Source organism: Macaca mulatta, chromosome 11 (assembly GCF_049350105.2).
Source record: "Macaca mulatta isolate MMU2019108-1 chromosome 11, T2T-MMU8v2.0, whole genome shotgun sequence".
NCBI lineage: Eukaryota > Metazoa > Chordata > Mammalia > Primates > Cercopithecidae > Macaca > Macaca mulatta.
In genome coordinates, this window is record NC_133416.1 from 11,567,990 (window position 1) to 11,582,569 (window position 14,580).

General features: G+C 42.4%; 2 pseudogenes; one reads left to right on the forward strand and one right to left on the reverse strand.

Moving 5' to 3' along the window:
• Nucleotides 1-1,583: 1,583 nt before the first annotated feature.
• LOC144332786 (non-selective voltage-gated ion channel VDAC2 pseudogene) lies at nt 1,584-5,792 on the reverse strand (annotated as a pseudogene).
• Nucleotides 5,793-12,935: 7,143 nt separating this feature from the next.
• Nucleotides 12,936-14,431, forward strand: LOC722273 (heterogeneous nuclear ribonucleoprotein A1-like; annotated as a pseudogene).
• Nucleotides 14,432-14,580: the final 149 nt, after the last annotated feature.

Here is a 14,580-nt window from a genome sequence, read left to right on the forward strand (position 1 = left end):
GACAACAGCGAGGCATCCTTTTAGAAAATGTCCTGTGATGTCACAGACCACACAATCGTGTATAAAAGCACAGAATCTGAAAGTGATTCAGAAAAATTACATTCTAAATAAAAGTAAGTTTTAGTAAAAATATCAGAGATGAAGACGGGAGGGAGGCACTGGGCAGCAAAGCTAGCCGACATTCCAAATATATCATTGCTATTTCATGACAGGACAATAAATATCTAGGTTGAACAATACAAAAGTGTCCTTCTTATAGATCCAAACCATCAATGGTGAAGAACCTCCTGATTTGTAGCCTAATGAGTCCTACAAAATTCTGAGGAAAGATTTTCCGATGGATAGCCCAACACAGAAGGCACTTAAACAGAAAAATGGATATAGTATGGTATTTATCTGTCAAGATGAGGTGAGAGAAGTTAAATTATATATTATTGTTTGATGACAGACAAGGCCTAGGAACTTAGCACTGTGTGATTCTGTGATGAGTCTGTGCCATATACTGAAATCGTATATTCATGATCATGGACCATTTCAAAATGGTAGCAAAATTACCACGATCCTACTTCTCTCCTACTTTTCAGAAAGTTTACTTTCCTATAATTGAGTGCCTTCTTTTTATTAAGAATCTGAAGTGTTTCTCAGTCTTATCTTCTCTTGTCTTTTTCTTTACTAATTAGCCTTCTATTATTGATAGTTCCATTTTCCTTCTTACTGAAAGGTATCATTTCTTTTTTCTTTCTTACTCACTGTCATTCTAGTAGGGTCCATAGCTGGCAATAACCTGAATGCATTGCACAGGCATTTTTGCGAATCAAATAATCTATCTTGGAAATGTACAATAACAAAGGAAATAATCGAATGGCCACTAATGAACTATTTATGTCTGAGCATTATAAAAAGAATGCACAAATTTTTCTAGAATCAAGTTAGTAAGAAAATGTTTTTTCCTCTAGTGATTGAATAGAAGAGACTTTACCCTTGATTGGCTACTAAACAAAGAAAGAAAGAATCCTGGGAGAGAATCTGTAATCTCAGCACCCTCTGAAAAGTCACTGGACTGACTGCTTTAGCAACTGTCATTAATAGTGCAATTACTGGCATTGACCAAAAGAGGGCAGTTAAATCCTATAATGAGATAATGAGAGCACTGTGTAGTAAGACATCAGTTGTTAAAGTGGTGTCATAAGGAAGAAGAAACAGAGGAAAAGGTCATGAATAGAAAAAAAAGTTTTTTAAAAAAACATAAAATTATACATATGTCAAGAACAAATAAGATCGTTTGGTCAATCCTAAGTTTCTGTGTACACAGATTATTAGAGAAAAATACTTTTTAATCATTCTATTTGTAAAGTTATCAGAGAAGGAAAACACAATCTCACTTCCTAATATTTCACATACGCAATCTAAGCTGGTTTTCTCATTCTTCTGTTCTCGGCAAAAGCAGAGAATGGCCATCAAAAACAACAAATGAGAGAGGACAAAGAGAATAGATGCGGAGGTAAAGAGATAAGCCTTGAGTGTAATAACTAATGTTTTATTTAGCAATCATCTACTTTATACGTGTGACCAACTTATTGAATGAACAGAATTCATATATTACAATCAGGAAAGAGCTTTATTCTCCAACCAGAGCCTCCATACCCTTGGACAACTTATCAGACAAATCAGTTAGCTCTTCTAATAAATTCAAGCTACTCTAACAGTCTCATTTGACTATCTGATAAAGTTTAATCCAGTCTAAATTAAAATGTTATTCTTATAACCAATTCATTCTTTGTTTCAATTTTTTTTTTTTTTTTTTTTTTGAGACGGAGTCTCACTTTGTCACCCAGGCTGGAGTACAGTCCACGATCTCTGCTCACTGCAGCCTCCACCTCCCAGGTGGAGAATCAAGCGATTCTCCGATTCTCCTATCTTAGCCTCCTGAGTAGCTGGGATTACAGTTGCCTGTCACCACGCCCGGCTCATTTTTGTTCTCCTCTACATACAGCTCTCACAAACCAGCAGTGGGTAAGTGCTGCTGCCCTCCAGCCTCAAGAGATGCGGAATTCAAAGAAAAAGGAAAAGTCTTGCTCTGGTACTATTGTTATCTGGCCATGATTTTGTGGAAGATACCTGGGATGGTTTTTTGATGTGTCAACTTTGCTAGGCAATAGTCCCCCGCTACTCAATCCAACACTAATCTAGATATTTATTGAAGGTATTTTGTATTAAAGCCCATAACCAGTTGATTTTAAGGAAGGGAAAGTATCCTAGATAATCTAGGTGAAATTGGTTCAATATCAGTTGAAAGGTCTTAAGAGTGGTATTAAGGCTTCCCTGATAAACATGAATTTCTACCCATAGACAGCAGCTTCAGCAGCTTCGGCCTCTGCTATAGAGTCCCAGCCTGCCCTTCCTGGCAGCCTGCCTTGTGAATTTTGGAATTGCCCAGCCGTGAGCCAATTCCTTGCAGGATCTTACTCTGTTGCCCAGGCTAGAGTGCTGTGGCACAATCACAGCTTACTGCCATCTTGAACTCCTGAGCTCAAGCGAGTCTCCAGCCTCAGCCTCCTTAATAGGTAGGACAATAGGCAAGCACCACCACACCCAGCCAATTTTTTTATTTCTTTAAGGACTGGGGAGTCCCACTATGCTGCCCAGGCTGGTCTCAAACTCCTGGCCTCAAGCAAGCCTCCTGTCTTGGCCTCCCAAAGCACTGGGATTACAGGCATGAGCCACTGCTGTACATCTTTTAACACAGCCAGGTCTCACTGAATTACAGGGATATGTTCTGATAAATGTAACCCTAAGCAACGTTGTTTTGTGCAAAGGTCATAGATTGTATTTACACAAACCTAGATGGGATAGCCTACTCCACACCTGGGCTGTGTGGTATAGCCAATTGCTCCTAGGCAGCAAACCTGGACTGCATGTTACTGTAGGCAATTGTAACAAAATGGCACATATTTGTGTATCTAAATGTATCTAAACATAGAAAAGGTACCATCAAAATACAGTATAAAATATTTATGGTACACCTCGATAGGGCTCTTACCATGAACAGGGTTTGCAGGACTGGAAGTTGCTCTGGGTGAGTCAGTGAGTGGTGAGTGAATGTGAAAGGCTAAGACATTACTGTACATTACTGTAGACTTTATACACACTGTAATACTGAAGCTACACTAAATTCATTTAAAATTTTTTTTCTATGGTTTTCATAAAGGTTTATTTCATGATTGGTGGGTAGTGCATTTAACAGTTAAATATACTTAAATAATATATAGATGGCTGCATGGTTACAGCATATTGGTAACTAGATACATAACCAATTCAACTAGAAACCAGCTAATGAGTAGCTGTTTAAATATTTAAAATATAGCTCTTGTTTAGATCCTTTGTTTTGATCACCTTCTTTGTGGGGAGAGTCTGTTGGTCATAATGAAAATGTGTTAAAGCCAAATCTTCTGATATCCATTGCCATTTCTTTCAACTGGATTAAGTCTCCAACTCCAGGACAAACCCAGGTGTTTGGCCTCCTGCATTAATGTGCTTTTTATCTAGCAGAGCAGAAAGTGCAAGCTTCACAGCAGGCCTCAGAGTCTGCGTGTAAATGAAGTCTCTTTCTTTCCACTCCGATTAAACTAGAATTGTTGACTTTTGCAAAAACAGAAGCAGTGAAATGCAACTGATATTTAGTGTCAATGACAAAATGAGTACAGTTGGTACTTGATGTCCAAGCAAAGTGTACGGAAGTGTCAAGATTGTCACATACCTTCTGATAAACTAAGCGTCCAAATTCTGTCCCATTATTGTTATTAGTGTGAAGCTCGAAGTCCCCTATCCAGTTATTCCTTGTCAGCTTTGACTTCGCACTGTCAGTGGTCATCTGGTACCCAGCAAGCCAGCCTTCGTAATCAAAGACAGCTGAAGCACAGATTGCAGGTCCAGCAAAATCAAACTTAACATCACAAGCAAGGTTTCTGCACTCCCTCTTGCAAGAGGACTTGATTTTACCACTTTTGTTTCCTGTGATTGCAAAGAAGGTGGTATCAAATATTAGTTTCAAACCTTGACAAATCTGGTCCAATTGTGATTTCTGTTCCCAGAGTATTATCAGCGTCTCATTTTTCTGGGAAAGTCACACCATACTCACACCGTTTATATTTGGTCTCCAAGACCCCAAAAGCTTTTCCAGTGTCTGTATGAAACGAACCAGATGTTGAGAATCCCACAGCACTTCATGACTTTGTTCTCACATCCAGTTTTACCAACCCCCAACCAAATCCTTTGTTAAAAATATCTCTGGCAGCTTTGCCAAGGTTAACATATGATGAAGAAATACACACTGGCCACATGCAGGTCTGCCCATAGGTCGCCACGGTGAGGCCACAGTAAGAGGTGATCTGGTGGTCTCCTAAGGAGGGCCACGGCCACCAGTGCACTCTCAGCTGAGGCTGCCCAGCTGGCTCACAGTCAGGCCGCACCTCCCGTGAAGTGAAGTCATAAATTCTTCAGTAGTAAATTAACCTTAGCTTATTCTAACTTTTTTACTTGATAAACTTTTTCCTTTTTTTGTTAACTTTTATTTTAGGTTCAGTGGGTACATGTGCAGGTTTGTTACATAGGTAAATTGCATGTTGTGGGGGTTTCGTGTACAAATGATTTCGTTACCCAGGTATGAACACAGTACCCAAGAGGCAGTTTTTCCATCCTCACTCTCTCCCAACCTCCACTCTCAAGTAGGCCTCGGTGTCTTTTGTTCCACTCTGCCTCCCTGTATACTGAATGTATACACTTCTGCCTCCCTGTATACTGAATGTAAGCTCCCACTTACAAATGAGAACACGTGGTATTTGGTTCTCTGTTCCTACATTAGTTTGCTTAGGATAATGGCCTCCAGCTCCATCCATGTTGCTGCAAAGAACATGATTTTACTTTTTTACAGCTGTATAGTATTTCATGGTGTATATGTACCACACTTTCTTTATCCAGTTCACCACTGAGGGGCGTCTAGGTCGATTCCATGTCTCTGCCATTGTGAATAGTGCTGCAATGAACCTGCACATGCATGTGCATTTTTGGTAGAACAATTTATATTCCTTTGGGTATATACCCAGGGATGAGACTGCTGGGTTGAATGGTAATTCTGTCTTTTTTGTTTTTTGTTTTTTGTTTTCTTACTTTAAGTTCCAGGGTACATGTGCAGAATGTGCAGGTTTGTTACATAGGTATACACGTGCCATGTTTGTTTGCTGCACCCATCAACCCGTCACCTTCATTAGGTATTTCTCCTAGTGCTATCCCTCCCCTAGTTCCCTACCCCCCGACAGGCCCTGGTGTGTGATGGGCCTCCCTGTGTCCATGTGTTCTCATTGTTCAACTCCCACTTATGAGTGAGAACATGCGGTGTTTGGTTTTCTGTTATTGTGACAGTTTGCTGAGAATGACGGTTTCCAGTTTCATCCACGTCCCCGCAAAGGACATGAACTCGTCCTTTTTTATGGCTGCATAGTATTCCATGGTGTATATGTGCCACATTTTCTTTATCCAGTCTATCATTGATGGACATTCGGGTTGGTTCCAAGGTAGTTCTGTCTTAAGTTCTTTGAGAAATCTCCAAACTACTTCACTTTTTTGTATTAACACACAGTTTACCACACAAATGTATTGTACAGCTATACAAAAATATTTTCTTTCTTTATATTCTTATTATATAAGCTTTTTACTATTTAATTTTTTTTTACTTTTTAAATAGTTTTGTTAAAAACTAAGACACAAACACATTCATTAGGCTAAGCCTACACAGCGTCAGGATCATCAATATCACTATTCTGCTTCCTCATCTTGTCCCACTGGGAGGTCTTCAGGGGCAATAACACTCATGAGGCTGTCCTTTCCTGTGATAACAATGCCTTGTTCTGGAAAACCTCCTGAAGGGCCTGCCTGAGACTGTTTTACAATTAACTAATTTTTTTATAGATAAATATAAAGAACATACTCTAAAATAACAATAAAAAGTATAATGGCCAGGTGCGGTGCCTCACACTTGTAATCCCAGCACTTTGGGAGGCCGAGGCGGGCAGATCACCTGTGGTTGGGAGTCTGAGACCAGCCTGGCCAACATGGTGAAACCCCGTCTCTACTAAAAATACAAAAAATGAGCCAGGCATGATAGTGCATGCCTGTAATCCCAGCTACTCGGGAGGCTGAGGCAGGAGAATCCCTGGAACCTGGGAGGCAGAGGTTGCAGTGAGCCGAGATCACACCATTGCACTCCAGCCTGGGTGACAAGAGTGAAACTCCATCTCAAAAAAAAAAAAAAAAAAAAAGTATAGTATGTTAAGTACATAAATCAATAACAGAGGCACGTATTGTCGTCAGGTTTTCGGTATCATACATAACCGTATGTGCTATAGTTTTTACACAACTGGCAGTGAAGTAGGTTTGTTTACACCAGCATCACCACGAACACGAGTAACGAGCAATGTGTTGTGCTGTGATGTTGTGACAGCTATGATGTCCCTAGAGATAGGATGTCACTAGGAATTTTTCACCTTCATTATAATCTTACGGATATTCTTATGTCAGATATGTGATCCATTGTTAACCAAAACATCATTATGCAGTGCATGACTGTGTGTATCTCTTCTCCTGGTTCTGCTTCTCTGGTTGAAACCTGACTGGTACAATACACAAACACCAATTGTCCCTCATGGTGTCCTTCGATGGGTCTTAGGAAATCCTACACAGAGATGCCTCCCTGGGGAATTTCTGCAGGGCATCATTCCCCGATACAGGTGAGATGCTCTCTGGAAGAACTCCTGTGACTTTACCTTAGCTCTCAACTTCTAGTGAAGCATCCAACATGGCTTTTTTCTTGTAGGCTCTCCTCAGCAATAGGGAGTCCGCTTGGATGAAGCCCTTCGTAGAGGACTGAAACCCACATCCGCTTCTTCTGGGATGAGGGGAGCTCATATACCCGCTCACCAAATAACAAAGCTGCACCTTGAAGCCACCGCACCTCACCCTGTCATCAGGTGTAACTTCTGCTAACTTCTCACCACTGGGCCTCTCTAAACAATAGTCACACAGAAGTGTCTTTGTCCTCTTCAATAAGGGACATAGGTCACGTTCTTCCAAACACTTTTTTGTTCTCCATGCTGTCTCAAATTTACAAGCTCCCGTAGTCAAGCAAGCGTAGAGTCAAGGAGTAAGACTCTGTCCACCTTCAGCAAGCAGCGCCCAATCTCTCCAAAGTGCCCTCTTGTTTCACCTCTCACTTGGAATCAGGGTGGGAGGGGATATACCCCAGTCATCCTTTTTGATTTGTTTTAAGAGTCTCATTCTGTCACCCTAGCTGGAGTGCAGTGGTACGATTGTAGCTCACTGTAGCCTCTATCTCCCAGTCTCAAGCAATCCTCTCTCACCTCAGCCTCCCTGGTAGCTGGGACTACAGACATGCACCACCATGCCCAGCTAACTTTTTTATTTTTTTATTTTTGTTAGAGATGACGACTTGCTATGTTCCCCAGGCCAGTCTTGAACTCCTAAGCTCAAGCAATCTTCCCGCCTTGGCCTCCCAAAGTGCTGGGGTTACAAGTGTAAGCCACCACACCAGACGCCAGCAATCTTTCAATTCACAAATTCTTTGAAAGAATTTGTCTCTGCAATCATGTAATCACCAGCAGGTTCTTCCTGCCCTCTGCACGGGCAACAGCAATTCACTGAGACTACGGCACAGCAGTAAAGAAAGAGTTTGATTGACAGGAGGCTAACTCATGGAGTAGAACCAGAAGTATCACTCAAATCAGTCTCCCTGAAGGCTCGAAGTTTAGGGGTTTTAAAGGATAGTTGGTGGTCAGAGGGCTAGAGAATGGGGAATATTGATTGATTGGGGTCAAATCATAGGGGTATGAAAAATAGTCTTCAGGCACTGAGTTGCCTCTGGGTAGGGCCGCAGGACTGATTGACTCATGAGTTGCAGGTCTGGCTCGAGTCAGCTGGTCTTGAGAAATGTAACAGTCTGAAAAATATCTCAAAAGGCCAGTCTTGGGTTCTATAATAGTAGATGTTATCTGTAGGAGTAATTGGGGAAGTTACAAATCTTGTGACCTCCAGAACAATGGCTGGTTATCATTTAACTTTGCCTACATTTCAGCAGAATTCAGGCCCCTCTCATAATCCCAACCTGTGGCCTTTCATTGGTTGTACAGAGGTGGTTTAGTTTTAGGAAAGGGCTATTATCATCTTTGCTTTAAGGTTAAAGTATAAATTAAGTGCCTCCCGAAGTTACTTTGGCCAAACTGAGGAATCACCAAAGACATCTTGTAGCTTAGAAGCAAAATGGAGTGGACTATGTCAGTTTTCTCTACTGTCATAATTTTGCAACGGTGACTTCATTAAGTCTCTATCTTTTCCTGATATAGTCTGTTGGCAATTGTCCTTAGACCAGTTTTGCAAAGTCCTGTAGGATATGCTAAGAACTCTCTTTGGAATATAGGATTTCTTAACACCTATTGTTCTCTGCTTTAGATTTTAGCCAAAATTCTGAGTCAACCAAAAAATAATCTCTTTCTAATATTTTGTTATACTCATCACTGAGTAGCTTTTTGCACCCTCAAAAAAATCAATTAATCATAGGTGAGCTTCTGTGATGATTAATTTTATGTGTCAGCTTAACAGGGCCATGAAATATCCAGATACCTGGTTAAGTATTACTTCTGAGTGTGTCTGTTCAGATGTTTCCACTAGAGATTAGTATTTACATTAGCGGACTGACTAGAGCAGATGCCCTACGGGGTTGAGCATCATCCAATTAAGTGAAAGTCTGAACAGAACAAAAAGACAAGGGAAGGGACAGTTCTCTCTCTTTCTCTTTCTCTCTCTCTCTCTCTCTCTCTTTCGCCCCCCGTCTCTCCCTCTGCTGACTGTTTGAGGTGGGATACCAATCTTCTTCTGCCCTCGGACTGTGACTTACATCATCAGCACTCCTGGTTCTCGGGTCTTCAAACTTGACTGGAACTTATACCATCAGACCTCTAGTTCTCAGGCATTTGGACTTAGACTAGAACTCACACCATCAGTTCTCCTGGTTCTCAGAATTTGGGGCTTGGACTGGACTACATCACCAGCTTTCCTGAGTCTCCAGCTTGCAGATACCAGACTGTGGGACTTCTCAGCTTCCAAAATCATATGAGCCAATTCCTCATGATGAATCTCTTTCTATATCCTATTGATTCTGTCCCTCTGGAGAACCCTGATTCATATAGATTTTGGTACGGAGGACTAAGCTCTGATTTTTTATCTTGCCCAAATTCTTACCTAAGGGGTCTAGGGAATCATGCCCTACAAACCATAAATTCTCATCAGATGGGTTTTATTTGACCCTACGTATCGTGACTTACTTTTCAATCTGACTCTGGCATAACATTACAAGACAATGAAAAAGTATTTCACCCCAAAATATATTTCCTGGCCGCACCTTGAAGTTGCCCTGCAAAGTCTCTTCTGGGAAAAATCCACAGAATCCCCTTTCCCCTTTGTTTTCCTTCCTTCCTTTTCAGATCCAGGAGATAATCAACTGAGAGCAAGGCACCCTTTTAGGTCTGATAAGAAACATTTCACAACCTGCTGTCTCTCTGAAGTCTGCTATCTGAGAGATTCCTCTGCACAATAAAACTTGGTCTCCACAATCCTTTATCTTCACCTGAACACTCCTTTCTGTCGATCTCAGGTCTTTGTTGTGGGTTGAACTATGTCTCCCCAAAAAAGATATGCTGAAGCCCTAACCCTCAGTACCACAGGATGTGACCTTCTTTGGGAATCGGGTTGTTGAAGATGTAATTAAAGATGAGGTCATTGTGGAGTACTGTGGGCCCCTAATCCAATATGACGGGTGTCCTTATAAGAAGACAATCATGTGAAAAAAGACACAGGGAAAATGCCATTTGAAGACAGAGGATTTGAGTGATCGGTTACAATCCAAAGAATACATGGGGCTCTTGGAAGCTGGGAGAGATGCATGGAACAGATTCTCCCCGAGAAGGAAGCAACCCTGCCAACACCTTGACTTTGGGCCTCCAGACCTATCAAACAATACATTTCTGCTGGCTTTAGCCACCAGGTTTATGGTACTTTGTCAAGAAATTAATATGAGTCAGACAAACTCAACCAATTTATCAGCCAGAAAATATTTAAATTTACCTGTAGCCTGGAAGCCCTTACTTTGAGTTGTCCCACCTTCCTGAATGAAACCAATGTATTTCTTAAGTGTATTTGATTGACGTCTCATGCCTCCCTGAAACATATGAAACTAAGCTGTGCCCCGACTACCTTAGGTATATGTTCTCAGGACCTCCTGAGGGCTGTGTCATGGGTCATGGTCACTCATATGTAGCTCAGAATAAATCTCTTAAAATGTTTTACAGAGTTTGACTATTTTTGTTGACAATATTTTGGCGCCCAAATACACGGGGCCTCAGAGAAGACTCAGGACGCTGAAAGACTAGCCCGAATCCAGAGCTAAGGTCCCAGCAGGGGCCCATCGAAGTCCCACTGAGTTCAAGTTTCTCTCCTGGTGGAACTAGTAAGTCCCCCCGAGCCCCAGACCTCCCTTTGGTTGACGGTCCTTGATTTATTCTGAGCTGGTTTTCTCCTAGGAAATTGTTGTTTAAGGATCCCAATTCTACTTCAGAGATGCATTCTAAAGGGAGTTCTCTATTGCTTTTTCTCCTAAAATTTATCTTGATTCAGTTTGTCTGTGTGCATTTGCGTGAGGAACTGAACTGTTGTTTTCATAGCTAAATGAGACTGAGTTTTTTAGCTCTGAAGAGAAAGGGCATTTGCTCCTCCCAGCTGAAAGGTGCCCCTGGGTGACCAGCGGCCTCACAGGAGTGTCTGGGGGGTTGAGCCCTCGCCACGTGCAGCAGCCCTGGAGGGAAATCCCCAAAAAGAATTAATTCTAAAATTGTAAAATTAATTTCTGCCCACACTCTCATGCCGTTGCAACCTAGGCCTCCACAATTTGACCATTCTCTCACTACCCCCTGCCGGGAGATCCCATCTGGTGTGCTCACTGCAATACTTGTTAAATTGAAAACAGGTCACCCTATCTCGTCAACCTTTACACAGAACATCCCCACTTCTCTTTGCCTTAACTACAAGCCAACTGTTTCTTAAAAATTATCTCCTCACAAAATGAGGCTACTAAGTTGCAACGAGAGTGGAAGTAGTGGAAGAGAGGAAAGTCAGCATTTTTGTTATTGTTGTTTTCCTTGCTGACTCCAGACCATTGTTTCTTCATCATAGAAAAATGGTTCCTTTAGGCTGGGCACAGTGGCTCACGCCTGTAATCCCAGCACTTTGGGAGGCCAAGGGGCGGCAGATCACAAGGTCAGGAGTTCGTAGACCAGTCTGGCCAACATAGTGAAACACTGTCTCTACTAAAAATACAAAAAATTAGCCAGGTGTGGTGGCAGGCCGCTGTAATCCCAGCTACTTGGGAGGCTGAGGCAGGAGAATTACGTGAACCCAGGAGGTGGAGCTTGCAATGAGCCAAGATCTCACCATTGCACTCAAGCCCGAGCGACAGTGCCAGACTCCATCTCAAAAAAAAAAAAAAACAATGGTTCCTTTAATGGATAGTGATAATGCCTGCACAACAGGGTGAACGTAATTAATGTCACTGAATTATACACTTAGAAATGGTTAAAGTGATAAACTTCATATTATGTACACTTTATCACAATAAAAACAATACCCCCAAAAAATGGCTTCTTTGAGGCACATGCCACCTGCCCACCCCATCCACTACCCCTTCTCATCACTTTCATCTTCAAACTTTTTCCTTCCCTCTCAATAATCCAAGACTTTGCCCAGAACTCAGTCCATCTTCTCTCTTCCAAGTTAGATATCACAACTGCAAAAATTAACTACAGATCAAAATGTGAAACCAAATAATAATTAAAGCCAGTTTAAGAGAGGGCAGGGCACAGTGGCTCACACCGTAATCTCAGCACTTTGGGAGGCCAAGGCGGGTGGATCACCTGAGGTCAGGAGTTTGGCCAATATGGCGAAATCCCGTGTCTACTAAAAATACAAAAATTAGCCGAGTGTGGTGGCACGTGCCTGTAATCCCAGCTACTTGGGAGGCTGAGGCATGAGAATCGCTTGAACCCGGGAGGCGGAGGTGGTTGCAGTGAGCCGAGATCATGCCATTGCGCTCCAGCCTGCGCAACAGAGAGAGACTGTCTCAAATAAATAAATTAATTAAAAATATAAACTTATTAGAAAAAAAAATTTGGAAAAATACAAGTAAAATCCCAAGCAGGCAATTCTAGGTGGAATACCAAAATCCACAATAAGGGGAAAACAATGACAGTTTTGACTTTGTTAAAACTTAAAATGAGGAGGGGGGATTGGGGAGATATTCTTCAAAATATACCAAATTTCAGTTGGAGAGGAGGAATAAGTTCAAGAGGTCTATTGTGCAACGAAGTAACTGTAGTTAATAACAGCTTATTCAGGCCGGGGGCGCGGCTCACGCCTGGAATCCCAGCACTTTGGGAGGCCAACGCAGATGGATCACTTGAGATCAGGAGTTCAAGACCAGCCTGGCCAACATGGTGAAACCCCGTCTCTACTAAAAATACAAAAATTAGCCAGGCCTGGTGGTGCACGCCTGTAATCCCAGCTACTTGGAAGGCTGAAGCAGGAGAATCGCTTGAGTCCGGGAGGCAGAAGTTGCAGTGAGCCGAGATCGCACCATTGCACTCTAGCCTGGGCAACAAAAGTGAAACTCCATCTAAAAAAAATAAAAATAAATAAAAAATTAAAACACACACACACACACACACACACACAATGTACTGTATTCTTGAAAATTGCTAAGAAAATAGATTTTGCCTTTCTGCCCTCGGACGCCACCGAGGAAGCGTCGTTAAAGACTCTCTTCTCCCTGCCGTCATGTCTAAGTCAGAGTCTCCTAAAGACCCTGACCAGCTGAGGAAGCTCTTCATTGGAGGGCTGAGCTTTGAAACAACCAATGGGAGCCTGAGGAGCCACTGTGAGCCTGGGGAATGCTCAGGACTGTGTGGTAATGAGAGTCCCAAACACCAAGCGCTCCAGGGGCTTTGGGCTTGTCACCTATGCCACTGTGGAGGAGGTGGATGCAGCCATGAATGCAAGGCCACACAAGGTGGATGGAAGAGTTGTGGAACCAAAGAGAGCTGTCTCAAGAGAAGATTGTCAAAGACCAGGTGCCCACTTCACTGTGAAAAAGATGTTTCTTGATGGCATGAAAGAACACACCGAAGCCTCCTGTAATCCCAGCACTTTGCGGGGCCGAGGCGGGGGTTCAAGAGGTCAAGAGATCGAAACCATCCTGGCCAAAATGGTGAAATCCCATCTCTACTAAAAATACAAAAATTCCCCGGGCGTGGTGGCGCACGCCTATAGTCCCAGCTACTCAGGAGGCTGAGGCAGGAGAATCGCTTGAACCCGTGAGGCAGAGGTTGCAGTGAGCCAAAATCATGCTATTTCTCTCCAGCTTGGGTGACAGAGCCAGACTCTGCCTCAAAAAAAAAAAAAAGAAAAAAAGAAAAGAAGAAGAAGACACTGAAGAACATCACCTAAGAGATTATTTTGAACAGTTTGAAAAAATTGAAGTGATTGAAATCATGACTGACTGAGGCAGTGGCAAAAAAGGGGGTTTTGCCTTTTGTAACCTTTGACAACCATGACTCGGTGGATAAGACTGTCATTCAGAAATACCATACTGTGAATGACCACAACTGTGAAGTTAGGAAGGCGCTGTCAGAGCAAGAGATGGCTAGTGATTCATCTAGCCGAAGAGGTCGAAGTGGTTCTGGACACTTTGGCGGTGGTTGTGGAGGTGGTTTTGGTGGGAGTGACAACTTTGGTAGTGGAGAAAACTTCACGGTCGTGATGGCTTTGGTGGCAGCCATGGTGGTGGTGGATATGGTGGCAGTGGGGATGGCTATAATGGATTTGGTAATGATGGAAGCAATTTGGGAGGTGGTGGAAGCTACGATGATTTTGGCAATTACAACAATCAGTTTTCAAATTTTGGACCCATGAAGGGAGAAATCTTTGGAGTCAGAAGCTCTGGCCCCTGTGGTGGTGGAGGCCAATACTTGACCAAACCAAGAAACCAAGGTGCCTATGGCGGTTCTAGTAGCAACAGTAGCTATGGCAGTGGCAGAAGATTTTAATTAGGAAACAAAGCTTAGCAGGACAGGAGAGCCAGAGAAGTGACAGGGAAGCTACAGGTAACAACAGATTTGTGAACTCAGCCAAGCACAGTGGTGGCAAGGCCTAGCTGCTACAAAGAAGATATGTTTTACACAAATACTCATGTGTATGGGCAAAAAACTTGAGGACTGTGTTCGTGACTAATTGTATAACAGGTTATTTTAGTTTCTGTTCTGTGGAAAGTATAAAAGCATTCAACCAAGGGTTTTAGTGTAGACTTTTTTTTTTTTTTGCACCCATGCTGTGGATTGCTAAATGGAATAGTCTGATCGTGATGCCGAATAAACATCTTTTTTTTTTTTTTTTTTTGAGACGGAGTCTCGC